Source organism: Dromiciops gliroides, chromosome 2, assembly GCF_019393635.1.
Source record: "Dromiciops gliroides isolate mDroGli1 chromosome 2, mDroGli1.pri, whole genome shotgun sequence".
Lineage (NCBI taxonomy): Eukaryota > Metazoa > Chordata > Mammalia > Microbiotheria > Microbiotheriidae > Dromiciops > Dromiciops gliroides.
This window is the reverse complement of record NC_057862.1, coordinates 24,049,722-24,066,959: the sequence shown is the minus strand read 5'-3', so window position 1 is coordinate 24,066,959 and position 17,238 is coordinate 24,049,722. Positions and strand designations below refer to the sequence as shown.

General features: G+C 42.7%; 1 protein-coding gene and 1 long non-coding RNA gene across 3 annotated transcripts in view; one reads left to right on the top strand and one right to left on the bottom strand.

Moving 5' to 3' along the window:
* Nucleotides 1-17,238, bottom strand: part of CABCOCO1 (ciliary associated calcium binding coiled-coil 1) — a 157,272-nt gene that overhangs the window by 33,792 nt on the left and 106,242 nt on the right. The gene's annotated exons all lie outside the window — the stretch shown is intronic.
* Nucleotides 1-17,238, top strand: part of LOC122739842 — a 64,839-nt gene that overhangs the window by 17,917 nt on the left and 29,684 nt on the right. The window contains exon 2 of the long non-coding RNA XR_006354683.1: nt 16,585-16,689. This is a non-coding gene — a long non-coding RNA (uncharacterized LOC122739842). The remainder of the gene's footprint in view (nt 1-16,584; nt 16,690-17,238) is intronic.

Genomic DNA, 17,238 nt, shown 5'->3' with positions numbered 1-17,238 from the left:
AGTTTGGGCTTCAGTGTCACCTGTGGCTGTCTGATGGCTCATTGTCCATTGACTGACTTGCCTCAGTCCTGGAAATGCATGTCTTGCTTCTTTCTGCCATAGAGTATGATGGTCAATGTTCCCTACCCAAGTTGGAAGCTGGGACTCTTAGAAGCTACTTGTGAAGCTTCAAAGCCATTTGAACCATGCAGATTAGAGATGTGAAATTCGTGTAACTGCTTTGGACTAAGGCAGATGTATAACCTGAGTCTCCGGGGCTCCATCTTCTGGCAGCCAACTATGCTTTGATATCTCTTTGTTCTTAAAGCTCCCAGGTGTGGTCCAGGTTCCCCCTGCAGTGCTGCCCCTCTAGGTCTTGCATTTGGTTCTCTAAAAGCATTGAATCTCACCACCGTCTTGTTTCATTCTGTCACCATAATTATTATCTGATGAAACTCTGCCATCTGCTCATCGGTCTGTCGCTGCTGTCTCCATTTGCCAAAGTTCCACTTTGCTACTGCTTCTTAGGATTGTCACTTCTTTGAGGAAGCATAATTGTTGTTATTGTTGTTTTAATGAAGCCATCTCAAGATGCTTCAGGAGTTGTATTTCTATTTTAATCTGTTGTTAGTAAGCCTTAAAACTTCACTTGGCTCATTCACAAAAGGAATGCTTAGGTTGTTGTAAGTCTTGAAGGCTTTTCCTTTCAAACAGAAAGTGTCCATCACTTGCTTATTCCTAGCTGAAACAGGGAGATTGAATTTCACTCATCCCTTCTATGCCCCACATGGACAGCACCTTCCACTGAGTCTTTTGAGGCTGGAGAGAATCAGTCACCTCCTCCCATTGGCTTTTCCCCTCTCCATACTGGCTCCCGGTCTTGCAAATCATCTTGAAGTGTGCAATTGCCAATAAATGGGAAAAAAGGTATGAGGGATCATGGAAGGGAAGATACAAAAGATAGTGACCTCTCCCAAAATTCCTGTCATCATAGCGAAGTCTATGACTCCTTTATCCCAATTTAAGGGATGACTCATCCCAACATGGTGAAAAGAGCAATGAACTTGGAGGTAGGAGACATGTTTGAGTCTTAAACCTTCTGTTTATCAGCTCTGTGACCTTGGGTGTGCCTTCCTCCACCCCCACCTACTCTCACCCCTTTTTGACTCAGTTTCCTTATTTGTAAAATGAAGAGGTGAGAAAGGAAGATCTTTAAAGGCCCTTCCATACTTTTGGCCTAGTTTCAGAGTGCTTTAAAGTTCAACTCGACTCATCAAAGATTTGTTAAGCGCTTACTATTTGAAAGGTAATATACTTGCTTGTGGAAGGGAGAGAAAGTCAATAAAATTATAGTGCTTACTGTAACGATTGGAATGACGCCACCTGCTGGAGACTTACTGTAGAAATGAAGTGAAGGTCTATGAGGACAAGACCAGGAGTCTTTTCTTTGGCATCAGGAAGTGACGTTTGCTTGTGGGAGGAAGAAGGGGGGAGACTGGCGCTCCGTCTTGTGCTCTTTCCTGAGGACTCTGGTGGAGAGCGGAGCTAGAAATGCACTCTCCCTTTAATAGATAGGACTCTAGGCCTTTCTCTCTCTCTTTACCAAATTCTTATTCTCCTTAATAAATGCTTAAAAGCCTAACTCTTGCTGAAGCTTATAATTTATTGGTGACTACTCATTAGATATTTTAGACAGAATAGCTAGAATTTTAGGCCTTAACATTACTATGTGCTGGTACTTAAGAGATAGTAAATGCTTAATACATGTTTACTGACTGCCTAACTGCCAGGCATGGTTTGAAATGCCTGGAATATAAGGAAAGGTGAAAATATGATCCCCTGCTCTCAAAAGAGAGCACTATCAAATGCAGGAGAAAACATGGGACTATACGGGTATGTGCAAGATACATGGATACATACATACACACATACATACTACATACATATATTATATACATGCACATAATACATATATGCGTATGTATATAGTGGGTAAATAGTAGATATATAGTCATATATAGAGTATATATCTATATCTATATCTATATATAGTGTATACAATAGCCCTGATGTCAAGGAGCTTACAAGGTGGAGTAGGGAGAGAATTTTCCTCAGAACAACTATGTGTCTGTGATGAAAACTATTGAAATATTATTGCCTTCATTTTAATGATGTCACCTGAGGTCTAAGTGAGGGCTGCTGCCTAATAGTAAGTGGGTTGTGGCCTCACTTCAAGGGGTGTAAAACCAATGCACCAGAGGGCTGGAAGAAGGGTTACCTCCTGACCTCCCTGTCTTAGCCAATAGTGGGTCTTGTCTTCAAAGCAGCTCCCCTAATTGCCAATCCCCACCAAATTCTCCTACTCTCCTCCCTCCCTCTGGTAAGTAAGCTTGCAATCTTTCTTATGAGTCAAGTTGGCTCCTAAAGGCAGTTCTAACTGAATGTCAACTGAGCCCACAGCAGTGGTTGCATGGGGGTAGTTGGGTAGACGTGCCCCTCTCCCCCAGCCTCTAGTGCCCCATATCAGCTTGTGCTGGAGCAGTCCCTCTTTGGAAGGTAGGCTCTGCTTTGCCACAGTGACCGGTAAAAACCAGAATAGCCTCCCTGCCTTTGGGCTTGACTGGGGTAGAGGGATCAGCAAGCATGGATGGCTTGAGTCCTCCCTCTCAGGTCTTATTACATGATCTTTCCCCCCCACACCCATCCCTCTTCTAAACTTCCCTATTATTGCTGAAGGCATTGCAATCCTTCTAGTTACCTGGGTTTGCGATCTCCACATCAACTCTGATGCCTCGTTCTCCCTCATCCCACACATCCAATCGATGGCCAACTCTTATCATCTTTATTTCTATAACACCTCTCAATCTTTCACCATCTTTCCACTCAGACTAGCTCAGGACCCCTTCGCCTCTCATCTGGACTGTAGCCATCTTTCCCTAATTGGTATCTCTGCCTTCAATCTCTCCCAACACCATTTCATCCTATGCTCAGCTCCCCAAGTGCAGACGGGATCCCATCTTGCCTCTGCTCAGCAAACTCCAGGGGCTGACTGTGGATTCTGGGATCAAATAGTATATCACACTGATGGACTCCTTGTCAATTTTTATTTTTGTGTAGTGGGCCTAATGTACATGATCATCAGTACAGTAGCACAGATGCAATTTTTTTTTTTTTTGCAGGGCAATGAGGGTTAAGTGACTTGCCCAGGGTCAAACACCTAGTAAGTGTCAAGTGTCTGAGGCTAGATTTGAACTCAGGTCCTCCTGAATCCAGGGCCAGTTCTTTATCCACTGCACCACCTAGCTGTCCCCAGTGACTTTTTTTTAAAGTGAGGAAATTGGGGTTAAGTGACTTGCGCAGGGTCACACACCTAGTAATTGTTAAGTGTCTGAGGTCAGATTTGAACTCAGGTTCTCCTGAATCCAGGGCCGGTTCTTTATCCACTGCGCCACCTAGCTGCTCCCATATATGCAATTTATAAATGAGTAAATATGGACATTGGGGTTGTGTGCTCCAAACATAGTAATAATAATAGCTAACATTTATATTGTGCTTAGTATGTGCTGGGCATTGCACTAAACACTTTACAATTATCATCTCATTTACTCCTAACAACAATCCTGGGAAGTAGTTGCTATTATTGCCCTTATTTTGAGATGGGGAATTTTACAATTGTTTAAAATTTGAAAAAATTAAATTGTACAATTTAATTCGTAATGATAAAATTAAGGTGTTTTAAAAAAATTTTACATTTTACAATGGGGAAACTGAGGCAGACAAGGAGGTGAAGCAACTTGTCCAGAGTCACACAGCTAGTTAGAGTCTGAAGCTGGATTTGAACTCGGGTCTCCCTTACTCCAGGCCAGGATCTCTATTTACTTTTACCACCTAGCTGCTGAATGAATGTCTTTGAAGATCACCTAGGTTTTCTTTCAGAATGAAGGACAGCGAATGTGGCCTTTGATAATAACCATAGATAGTGTGTCTTTGCACATTTTGATATTCTAGTCTTTGTCTCTCTTTGTTCTTGTTTTGCTCATAACGATAGAAAATACTGTTCAATTCAACACGCATTTATTAAATGCCTCCTGGGTGCCAGATGAGACAAAGACAAAACCATCAGTTTCTGACCTCAAGGAAGTCACATTCTACTGGACGGATAGACCATTTAATTCAATGCAATTTAACAGGCATTTATGAACTATCTTCTGGGAATTCTGTTAGATCTGGGAGATGCAAGCACAAAACCACAGTAGTTCCCATTCTCCAGAGATGGAAGACAACACTAGTGGGGATGGCTGGCCAGGTTGGGAAGTCACCCTACAAGGTTGGTGGATTGATGGACCATTCTAGAAGCAATGGTAGCACTGGCTTGAAGAAGGATCCCAGAACAGGGAGGGAAGATGGGAGGGAAATAAATGGAACGTGTGTTCCCTTTTTGGGAGGCTGGCAGGCTGGGCTAGCAGGCACAACCTAGGACAGTGGAATCAGTCTCAGAGAGAAGCAGTGGCCACTAAATGGGCCATAAAGATACCTGCAGGCCCCATATTCACCTAGAAAACCACATGTATTTATGTTTCTTTTTTCATGAATACATGAACACATTAAAATAAGGCAGGAGCTCCATTTTCTTGTGGTTCCGGTGTTGTGGGCTCTGCAGAGAGCTCTTTTCGAGGTTGTGGGACTGGCTGGGCTCCCTTCTTCACCAGGTAGGACTCTACCCCAGAGCAGGAGTTCCAAGACTAATGGATGAAGCCTCCCTGGCGTGGTCTCTCGGGAGGTCTAATGAAGCAGAGTTCAGTAGCAAGCCATACATTAAGAAGATGGCTGAGAGGGGCAGCTAGGTGGCCCAGGGCATAGAGCACCTGCCCTGGAGTCAGGAGTACCTGAGTTCAAATCCAGCCTCAGACACTTGACACTTACTAGCTGTGTGACCCTGGGCAAGTCACTTAACCCCCATTGCCCTGCAAAAAAAAAGAAAAGAAAAGAAAAAAAAAGAGTTGAGGGAGATGACTGTAAGGTTGGGAATCTGGGTGACTGGAAGGCGATTGGTATCTATGATAGAAATCAGGAACACTAGGGAATCGTTAGAAGGGCAGCATTAAAAAGATAATAATAATGCTCTCCTTTGTCCCCCCCCATCCCCATCCCCCACTCCTCCAAAGGTCGATTTTTTCCTGGAGCAGTTTTTCTTCCGAATGATTGATTTAGTTTTGGGTAAAGGATGTTAGTTTTGTTGGAGACCCAGAAATGCCTTCCTGGATCCAATTCGTTCTTTTATCAGATCCCTTTATCCACTGGTGCCCTGCATGTGATTCCCTTCTTTTCCCCCTGGAATCCCTTCGCTGTGCTTGTTCTATCTGTGAACCTCTCCCCACCGCACCAGCATCTGTCAGATCTAATCACCTGCACAACCACCTTACAAAGATTACCTTATCAGAAAAAAAGTGTCATCCTGTGAGCTGAGGTGTGAGAACTGCAAAGTGAAAGCATGGCAGGCTCACAACTGCTGTGTTAATTTATTATAAATTATGGTTTTTGTTTGCAGAGATAAGGCTTGAGAAGTGTTTCTATTTAAATTCATTTCCTATTATTCAAACATAAATATCCAAGAGCTATGTAGACAGAGGGTTTAGGGAATGAGCCTTAAATAGGCCCTACTCGTGACAGTGAAATTTATTTCCCAGGCTATCGGGACTGGTCATGTCCCACTGTCCTGGGTGCGGGACTAGACAGCACAATTAAGACCAAACATGGGCGCCTTCGAACAGTAGATGGAAACTGCTGATTGTCTGCCCAGGAGCCGTGATTTATAGTCTGGGAATGGTGGGAATAATTGCAAAGTATGCTGAATTGCAACAAAGCTTTAATTCACAAGCCTGACGTTGGGAAGGCATAATCTGCAGATCTTGCCTCTGCCATGATGGATGGGGGCTACTTGGAACACAGGGACATGTCCATTTGAAGAGCATGCGCTCTTTTCATGTCCCCAGTAAAAAAAAAAAAAAAAAAAAAAAAAAAAACCCAAGATCCATGGTTTCTCCACCAGGCTAGTCCATGAAGGAACAGACAAATATTGATTCATTGTTGAATTATGGAAAATCTAGAACTGAGTAGGTGGTCAGTTTCCTCCAACATAAGATATCATAAACGGATCCCTCTAAATCACTGACTCTTTTTTTTTTTTTTTTTGCAGGGCAGTGAGGGTTAAGTGACTTGCCCAGGGTCAAACAGTAAGTGTCAAGTATCTGAGACCAGATTTGAACTCAGGTCCTTCTGAATTCAGGGCTGGTACTTCATCCACTGCGCCACCTAGAGGCCCCCGACACTCATTTTTTTTTAAACAGGAGTTTTAAAATATTAAAACCAAAGTGAGATTGAGTGTTCATATAATGAAAGACCAATATTAATTGAGTCAATGGACGTGTGGGCAAGGATGATGTGACCTCTCTCCTGATTTAACATAACCTAAAATCTTCAGGTTATGGGTTTAGAGATGGAAGGGGCCTCAGAGGTTATCTAGCGTCATTTCCTCCTTCAAAAGGAAAAGAAATAGAGACCTGGAGAGTTGAAATGAACATGGATCCTAGATCTTGGGCTGGAAGAGAGCTTAGAGGTTACTTAGTCCAAGGAAGAGAAGTTAAGTGACTTGCCCAAGGTCCCACAGGCAGTGGCAGAACCACGTTTAAAACCTCTGTCCTCTACCTCCAAATCCCGTGTGCTTTCTATAGCACAGAGCACCTCTCAAAGGTACCATTTTGGTATGGTTTGTCTGAGCCTGATGTCAGGGCACAGCAAATTTGGATAGTGTATTTTTTCCCAATGCATAAATAAGTCGAGGTATCTGGAAGGAAACCATCAAAACAAATTTAATTTGTAATGGAAACTCAGATTTGAACTCGGGTCTGTCTCCTCTAGCTTGGGAGTAACTTGATCTTTCCTTCTCATTCCCCTTGCGAGTCTTGGCATTTCAATCTATCACTAAGTAAAAGGAGTTGACTCCTGTTTTAAGTAAGAACTTAAGAAAAAAACACACCAAGATTAGTGGGCATGCTATTGTTTCCTGAGTTTTTTATTGCACATGTGAAGACAGACATGTACACTCATTTATTCTGTGGCACTTGGTACATCCAGTTGGTGAGCCGGTACAGGTGCAGAACCCACAAGGTCGTTTACATGGGCAGGTACCTGGAGGGGGTTGCTCATCCTGGTGGGCAGCCGGACACCTAGAGAGAGGCCTTCTTATAAAGGAAAGGGGCTGCCAGCCTGGCATCGTGAATGGGGCTCCATAAGAAGCTGAAAGCAAAGGTTCATTATCTCCCAGATAATGTTTATCAGAAATTATGAACAGTAGAAATACTGTTCCCGGTCAACGGTTATTTTTACTGAAAATGTTTACAGTTGGAGGGACAGAAATAGACCTTTAGTCACTGATTATGGAAAGCACCCTTGATTGCTAAATAGAAAAAGGCCAAATATTAATAACCACTGACATTTATAGGGTGCCTTTTTCCTCACGATGTTCCCAGTCGATAGCCCTGATTGTGCACATACGTCCACACAAACCCAAAGATGTATGAATGCAACATATATATATATATATACAACTCCATATGATACATATACATGTGATGCACAATGCAATGGGTACATACAATATGTAACATGCCAACAACATACATATATGCACGCAATACACACCTATGTGTTAGGCATGTATAATTTATAAGTATATAATAATATGTTATAAATAATACGTTTACATAAATATACTTGTACAAATACACATATGTAGAATATACAACACATATACATACACACATGTACACATACACACATGCACACACACTCACAGAATAAGAAGGTTCTTTCACTCCCACAAAGGACTCATCTAGTGCAACCTGAAGGGAAGGAACAACTGTCTTCTCTACCTAAGGGTGGGGTCTGTGGGTTGAAGGGGTTCTAGGCTCACAGCTCGCCTTGCTATATTCTCACACAATTCTGCTGTTGCTGGCATTTGATGCTGTGATCTGACGAGGGGTACTTGGTTCCTTCCAGTTTTCTTCAAGAGAGGCACAGATGGGTGACATGGAGGGAGAGAGAAGGGTGGGCACTATTGTGTGGGAAAGAAAGTAGGGTGCTCATTGACTGATGTGCAGAAGAACAAATGTGGGTACAGGAATATAATGGCACTCTATGGTGCTGTAAGAAGGGAGTGTGAGGAGTTCAGGGCAACCTGGGAAGCCTTGTGTTTATACATTATTGTGATGTAAAGAAAGCAGATACAGGAGAACTAGCTTCACAGGGCCAATTAGGCAGGGGAATGGTACAGAGAATAGAACATGAGTTCAAATCCTGCCTCATACACTTACTAGCTGTGTGACCTGGGCATGTCACTTAACTGCTGTCAGCCTCACTTTTCCTATCTGTAAAATGGGATTGATACTTCAGAAGTTTGTTGTAAGGATCCAATGAGATAACATGTCAACTACTTTACAAGTGAGAAAACATTATATAAATGCTAACAAGTACTTTGTAAAGTAGAGAGCATTATATAAATGCTAACTATTAAGATAATCAAAAAGAAAATAACACTGAAAGGCAGCTGATCTCAGATTAAAGGCAATGACCTTTAATCACTATCGGTTCCTGATTTCATTTGAGAAAATCTACTCCTCCCACCTTCTCTTGGGAGAGAGGTGGGGGACTATGGGTGCTTAGTGTGACAAATGTTGTTTTCCCTTGGAAAAAGGAGGCGTGTTGTTCATGGAAGTAGATATGTATCAAGAAATGTCTATAGACAGAAGGCAGTAAAAAAAAAAAAAAGTAAAACCAAGTAAAGAAAGAATGAGGGGCAGCTAGGTGGCATAGTGGATAAAGTACCGGTCCTGGATTCAGGAGGACCTGAGTTCAAATCCGGCCTCAGACACTTGACACTTACTAGCTGTGTGACCCTGGGCAAGTCACTTAACCCCCATTGCCCTGCAAAAAACAACAACAACAACAAAAAAAAAGAAAGAAAGAAAGAAAGAAAGAATGAATGAAGAAAGGGAATGGTGAGTATACTGGAGAGTCAGCCTTTGAGGGATGGGGGCAATTCCAGCTGTTCCACAACTTTTGGTACGTGAGGGTGAGGGCGCCAGGAAACCCAGGGGTATCAGCTGCCCAATGATCATCTTGGCTTTGAGACAAGCTTTTCCTTTCCGCGAGTCCTCTTAGAGTTGGACAGCTGCTGCTGGAGCCATTTCTGAAATATGAGATTGAGGTAGCTTGCCTGTGGCCTGCTTAATGACAATGATTAAAGAAATGTTCTGCTTGTTAAAATTTAAGCAATGTGTAAAGGACCTGGTCAGGATAATTTTTAAATGCCCGGAGGTCCACACTGTGCAATGTCCCTACTTGGAGAAGACGATGAGATCACTAAATACAGAATATTCTGAATCTGATTAAGGAAATCAGCAGAAATGGAAAAGGAAAAAAGAAGGTTATAAGGAGGGAGAGGACGAGGAGGACAAGGACAAGGGGGAGGTCTGGGGTTTCTGGGGGCCAGGAGACTGGAATCCAGGGCCTGGTTCCACCACCTCTAAGACCATAGGCAAGTCACTTCCCTTTTCTGAGGCTTGGCTTTCATAATGTAGTGGATAGAGTGGTGGACTTGGAGCCTGGAAGACCTAGATTCAAATCTGACCACATTCATGAAGTATGTGACCCTAGGCAAGTCCTGTCACCTCTCTGAGCCTTCGTTTCCCTGTCTGTAAAGAATAGAGTTAACAACCATAGCATCTCTCATTGGGCTGTTGAGAAGCTCACTGGAGATTATTTGTAAAATGCTCAGAAGTCAGTTTTTATTAGAAAACAAGACGATTGGATGAGGTGAACCTTAAGAACCTTTCCAGCTCTGACTTCCAATCATTCTACCTTTCATCAAAGAAGGTGTGTTGCTCTGTGAGCAACGTAGAATTGCAGTCGCTCAAATGAAATGTGAGATGAGCAAACTTAGAGACATCTCCACCCCCAAAGAGTCATATGGACTATTTGTGCCCAAGCTATGGTAGAAGCTTCCAAGCTTGTACTGGTCTGATCAGCCACAGTTGGACACACTATACCTTGACTCCAACATCGTGATGTCATTTTGCTCCTCTTTGAGAACAAAGACCAACAACCAGCTACTTTTCACCTTACCTTCTTTTCCAACTCTTTGTTCATCTTATCTTTTTCCCATACAAGCTTGCCCATTCTTCTGGGGTAGTTCAAAGCCCATCTCCATAAAGCCTTTCCCAGCTATTGGAGGATGCACGAATCTTCCCATTTTTCTAATTTCCTAATGGTCTTGCTTGAGGACAGAGCCCATGTCTTACACTAATTCAATACACCTCTTGAATTCTCACTGCATTATGTCCACTGGGGTGGAACCAATGACCATATGTTACATTATTATGCTTTGAATAATGTGAATTTGAATACATGCAACCACTTCATTTTTTACCCTAATTGGGACCTTGTTGCATTGTTGTGGTGCCTATTTTAGAGATTTGTTGTGAGCATCAAATGAGATAATGTATACAAAGCATTTTGCAAATTATAAAGTCTAGAAAAAAACTGATGGTGGTGGTGGGCGGTGGTAGTTGTGGTGGTAATGATGACTTTCATACTTTTGTGAAAGAACAAAGTTATGGCTAACTTTTAAAATCCCTACTAGAAGCAACAATGGATATATATTTTTTTAAAAACCCAAACCAAACCTTTAGCGTTTTCTTTTAATAATATCTAAATATATTCTATTACATCTGCTTTGCAAAATTTGGCATGCCACTTCTGAATCATCCTTCTTGCCCTTGTGGAGACTGACTTGATTAATGTAATTAAACTATTGCTTATTACTCAAGGCTCCATTTAAAAAATCAGAAGTGTGGCCTTATTACTTGACTTCCAACTGGTGGTTTTCCTAGTGTGATTCCTGAGCTGAAATATTCGCCGGCTTTGTTCCTGATACAGAAATTGTTTTAGCACATCCTTTTCCCCTGCTGTGCATATGATTAGAGAAGTAAAGGTTAACCAGTGCACTAAAAATTTTTGTAAATTTGGTCTATTTTTGTTAACAATACATTTTAGCTCCCACCTCTTCCTCCCCCCGCCACCCCAGTTTTGTAAGAGTATAGGGGACTATTATCTTTTCTCAGAAATGATTTGAGAATCTGATTGATTCAGAAAAAAAGAGTAGCCCCTCTATGTCTTTACATTTCTTGTCATGCTATTGTCTCATGGTGCCCTTCCCTTGGTTGGTGTCTATCCTGGTCGGGCATCCTGATTCAAATCTACCCGCACGAATGTCTTTTCTGTGCCCTTGGCTGGCTTTGTCCCATGCCAACAGATTGGAATCTTGGCCGACTGTGGCCGTGAGATAGGGAAGTTTTAACTCAGAGTTGTCAGTAGCACTGAGAGAGTGGAACTGAATTTAAATGCATTCATCTATGGAACAAGCATTTATCAAATGTCTACCAGGTGCCAGGCACTGTGCTAATACTGGAAATCACTCTCTGAAGTTGGGAGAGAAAAACAGGAAATAGTACCTGCCCTTGGGGGGCTTACATCATGGGGGAGAGAGAGAACAACATACCCATATATGTAAATACTGACAATTAATTCATTCAATAAACATTCTTTTGGAAGTATTGTCTTTGTTGTTCCAGGTACTGTGGCTAGGCACCAAAGATTCTGCTGTTGTTGAGTCGTTTCAGTCATGTTCAACTCTCTGTGACCCCATTTGGGGTTTTCTTGGCAAAGATACTGGAGTAGTTTGCTATTTCCTTCTCCAGCTCATTTTACAGATGAAGAAACTAAGGCAAACAGGGTTAAGTGACTTGCCCAGGATCATACAGTAAGTCATTGTCTGTGGCCAGATTTGGATTCGGTTCTTCCTGACTCTGGGGACAGCGCACTATCCACTGTGCAACCTACACATGCACTCTCAGAACATCAGTTTGGCAACTGATGGATTAGAAAACATAGAGACAAGAGTCAGAGAGACCAAGGAGGGAGGACGCTCACTGCTTGCACACTTATTTTGTCTTTCCATAAATTTATAATTGTCCTATGTGGTGCCTGGTGTGCAGTAGCCACTCAATAAGTACTTGCTGACTTGTTGCCGTGATGTGGGCAGTCCCTCCACTGATGTGCCTAGGCTCCCTTCTACGTCAGAGTAGATGGTTTTAGAGAGTTGTCGTGGCCAGGGCTAAGCCGGTGATGAACATCTCCTTCACATTGGGCTAGGTGGGTGCTCAATCCATATAGCCTTCCACAGGACCCACAGCTGATGCTATTACAGCTTGGCAGGAATGATCAGGGCTTGTGCTTGACTGAGTGATCACAAGATGTAGGGTCGCCCACACAGCACAACAAGGAGTCAAAGGAGGACCTTGTGTTTGCCTACATCATTCAGAAAGAGCTACAATCATCCCAGCAGATTTGTACAGAGTGCTTTCAGGTTGACAAAGTACATTTATTCACTTGAACCCTTCCCTGCAACCACCTTTGGAGATAGGTTATAGGCATTATTGTCCCCATTTTGTTGGTAAGGAAACTGAGGCTGAAGGTTAAGAGACTGCCCCCTGTCACACAGCTGCTAAGTGGGAGAGGGAGGTTTCAAATCCCTGTTTCCCTAAAACCAGCTGGCTTGTACAATCTCTCTCCCTCTCTCTCTCTCTCCCTCCCTCTCTCTCTCTCTCCCTCTCTCTCTCTCTCTCTCTCTCTCTCTCTCTCTCTCTCTCTCTCTCTCTCTCTCTCTCTCTCTCTCTCTCGTAGCTGGAGGCACATACTCAAAACTTAAAAAAATAATCTGTGGCTCCTCCACCCTTGGTCTTTTGCTCCTCGGCCTCTCTGTACCTTCCTTTCACTAATTTAGTTCCTCTCCCAGCTTTGATGATCGGCCCTGTTAAGGTGGTTCTGGGATCTGTACCTCCGGCCCTGACCTTGTTTCCTGGCTTCAGAAGAACCCCAGAATACAGCAGCTGGAAGAGATTTCTACTGGAGGTCTTGTAGGCCAATGTTCCATTCACATGTGAGCCAAAGGAGCATCAGAGAGGTCGGCTGACCTGTGGATGGTCACAGAGCTGGTTACCTGGCTGGGCCAGGTCTGGAATCTAGTCCCTTTGACAATCCAGACCGGCCACAAGTCTTCAGGGGCAATGCTATACTGGGCTGCCTCTCATGGTGCAGTATCTCAGACTGATGGGACAGCGAGACAAACAGGAAGACACATCGAATAGGTAAACTGAACACAGCTGTGACATACTGACTAGACTCAGCTTCATAGAATATAAGCCATGAGGGCAGAGACCATGTCTTACCCAAACTTTTTCTGTCCTACCTCAGAATCCTGATCCCAGTTGCTTACTGAATTTTTTTGAATACGCACTTAGCACAGTGCCCAGCACGTAGTAGGTGCCTAACAAATTTTTATTGAAATGAATCATTATTGAATGAAAGAGTGGGTGAATGAATGTATTGAATATACTCAAATTAGCCACTTTCTAAAAATTTCCTTATTTTTGTCACTGGTACTTCCTCGGGACATCTAGGTGGCACCACAGTGCACAGAGCACCAGGCCAGGGGTCAAGAAGACTCATCTTCCTGAGTTCAAATCTGTCTTCAGACATTGACTAGCAAATCACTTAACCCTGTTTGCTTTAGTTTCCTCATTTGTAAAATGGACTTGAGAAGAAAATGGCAAACCACTCAAAGATCTTTGCTAAGAAAACCCCAAAAGAGGTTACAAATAGTTGGACAGGACTGAAACAACTGACTAACAACAATGCATCTTGGTTGCCAGTGTTCAAGATTTGGGTCTCTTTCACTTGTCTCTATCCTTTCTCCTTCACATCCAACTCACCAAGATCTCTTTTCTTCTTGTTTGCCTCTCTCACCCATCTGCCCCCTTCCATATCCACAGACATCACTATAGATGTACCCCTTATCTCATCATACTTACATGGTTATAATATTAACAACAGCAGCAATAGTAATAACTGGAATTTTGATAGCACTTTGTAGTTTGCAAAGATTTATGTATGTTATCTCATTTGATCATCACAACAACCCCGGGATGTAGGGACTATTATTATCCTCATTTTACAGATGAGGAAACTGCGGAAAGACAGATGGAACAACTTTCCCAGGGTCCCACAGCTAGCAAATATCTGAGGCTGGCTTCACACCCAGGTCTTCTTGTCTCCGTATTCAGCACCCTGTGTACTGTGCAACCCAGCCGTGTGCCTAAACTGGTCTGTTATGATAGCTGGTCTCCTTGCTACCAGACATTCACAGCAGGGTAGTTCAAAGATGAGGTTCCAAAAAAATAGAAAACATCATGAAGATGCCTTTACTCAAATGAAGACTCTTCAGGTTGACTTTGGAATGCATTTCCTATAGTGTGTGTGATAGGATAGAGAGATGGTCTCCAGTGATGGGGGTAGATGTGGCCAGGGGCAGATGGATGGGAGAGACAGGGAAGAAAAATGGACAGAGCTTGATGAGGCAGATGTGGGTGAGAAAGAAAAGAGATGAGTGAAAGATGCCACCAAAGGGAAGGATGCTGGATATAGTTTCTAGGATGTGGAGTCAGCCAAACCTGGGATAAAATCCCCACTGTGGATACTGACCAGCTGTATGACCGTGGCAAAGCCACTGACCTCTCTGAGCCTTGATTTCCTCCTGTATAAAATGAGGTGACTAAGACCTGCACTGCCTACCTCACAAGGTTTGGTGAGGCTCAAACTCAATAATGTATACAAAGCATTTTGCAACCATTCGAACACAACATAAAGGTCAGTTACTGTTATTACCACAGGAGACAACAGCTTCATGGGCCCAAGAGTGACAGAAAGGCAGAAATGACAAAAACCTGCAGCTTTTATTTTTTATTGATTTTGAGGAGGTGTTGGCACTGGTAGAGTAAAAGTCATCCCTGATTGTGCACCTGAGATGAGATGTCACCCTCGCGTATATCAGACTCATCTCAGGCTTGATGATAGATGTGACTTTGGAAACAGCCATGATGTGCTGACATCAAACCAAGTGTAAATGGGAAGAAAGATTGATGTGTTCAATGGAGGTGTCTGCTGATGTCTAGGAAGATGGCCTGTACACGGGCCAAAGGGAGGCAATGACACGGACTTCTTCCCATGTTCTTCTTGGCACATTGCAAGCAATCTGATGGAACTCAACGAATCTTTGTTAAGTACTGCTTATGCACCAGACATGGGTTAAGTGTTATATACATGGGACAAACATGGAGCAGTCCCGCCCCTCGAGAAACTTATAGTCTACTGGGGGAAGAGAAGTAAATGCCAAGTCCACACACACATGCATGTACATATGTGTATGCATGTGCATATATGTAAAGATATGTACTACATGTGTGGTTTGTATTTACTTCCCCAGTATTTGCTTCTATATAGAACTATATATCATGTATTATATAGCTCTCTATATTATATAGATTTCTAAATTATTTAAATCTATATAAACCAATGTGGATCCATCCATCCACATACATACTTTGTAAACATGTGTACATATGTGTAAATACACACACACTAAATGTAATATAAAGTAATAGAGAAGGTACTAGTAGCTCTTTGAATCAAACATAGCCTCACCTAAGGACTGAAGAAAGCTAGGTATTACATGAGATTGCATGAGAGGCAGCTCAGTGGCTCAATGGATAGAGCCCTGGGCCTAGAGTAAGGAAGACCTGAGTTCAAACATGGCCTCAGGCACTTACTAGCCATGTGACCTTGGGAAAGTCGCTTAACCTCTATCTGCCTTAATTGAGGAAATGGTAAAGCACTCTAGTATCTTTTCCAAGAAAACCCCATGGTTAGTATGGTACACATGGCCATGAAGAGTTGGACACAACTGAAGGACTGAACAACACAAGGGATTACATGAGTCAGAGATTGTAAATAAACATGGCGAAACCACTAATGGGAGACAGACTGGCATATGCAGAAAATAAATAGCATTTGACACAACTAGAATGTGTGTGAATTCAAACAAAATAAACCCAGCACTTGTAAATGGGACCCAATTTGGGAGGCCCTGAAATACCACACTGAGGATTTAATATTATTTCCTAGAGACAATAGGGAGTTATTTTTTAGTAAGAGAGGAACATGGTCAGATACTTGTTTCAGGATCATAGTATTAATAATAGCTAGTATTTATATGGTGCTTTAAAGTTTGCAAAGCACTTTACAAAAGCAATATCATTTTATCCTCTAAACCATCCTGGGAGGTAGGTGTCATCATCACCCCCATTTTACAGATGAGAGAACTGAAGCAAACAGAGGTTAAGCAACTTGCACAGAATCACTTAGCTGGAAAGCAATGTCCATTCATCAGCTCAGTGGAGTGGGAGAAGACTCGAAGCAAGAAGACCAATCAGTTAGTTAGGTGAGGGCAGTTGACCATGAGTGGGGGGGGGCGGGTAGGGAGGGGTGATGGCCTAAACTTTGATTGTGGCTGTGTGAGTGGGGAGAAGTCTATGGATGTGAGAGATATTGTAGAGGTAGCATTAATAAGATTTTTTACTTGTTTTGACACAGGGGCTGAGAGAGATTGAAGAGTTGAGGATGACTCTTCTCTGAGGTTGTGAATCTGGGTAGATAGGAAAATGGCGGCACCATCAACAGAATTTGGGAAGTTGATAGGTAAGATAGTTTTTTGAGGAAATATACTGTGTTCCACACTGGATATGTTGAGTTTCAAATGCCTAGGGGACATACAGGGGGTGGTATTGAACAGTTAGCTGGCAATACAAGACTCAAGTTCAGGAAAGAGCTTAGAGCTATGTGGATTTGAGAGTTATCTGCAAAGCAATAGTAATTGAATCATTGGAGTTAATGAGATACTCAAAGGAGAATGCAGTGAGAAGAGGGCCCTTAACAATTAATGCTCTTCAGGGACATGCACAGCAAAGTGAAGCCAACTAATCCAGTGAGATGTAGACTACATTGGGGATTTCATGGAGTCAAAGTAGGTGGTGGAGGTACAGTCACAGGGAACATTACAGTGTAAGATAGTTCTGATGAGGCCAGCAGGCACTGAACTGGCCATGTGAAAAGTCACACATATTTAAGAATTCTGGGAATACCATGAATTGACCCCACTCTCCTCAACTCCTTGACTATTATTGGGGATTCAAAAATTTGTTGTTATTGCTGAGTCATTTCAGTCATATTCAACTATTCATGACCCCA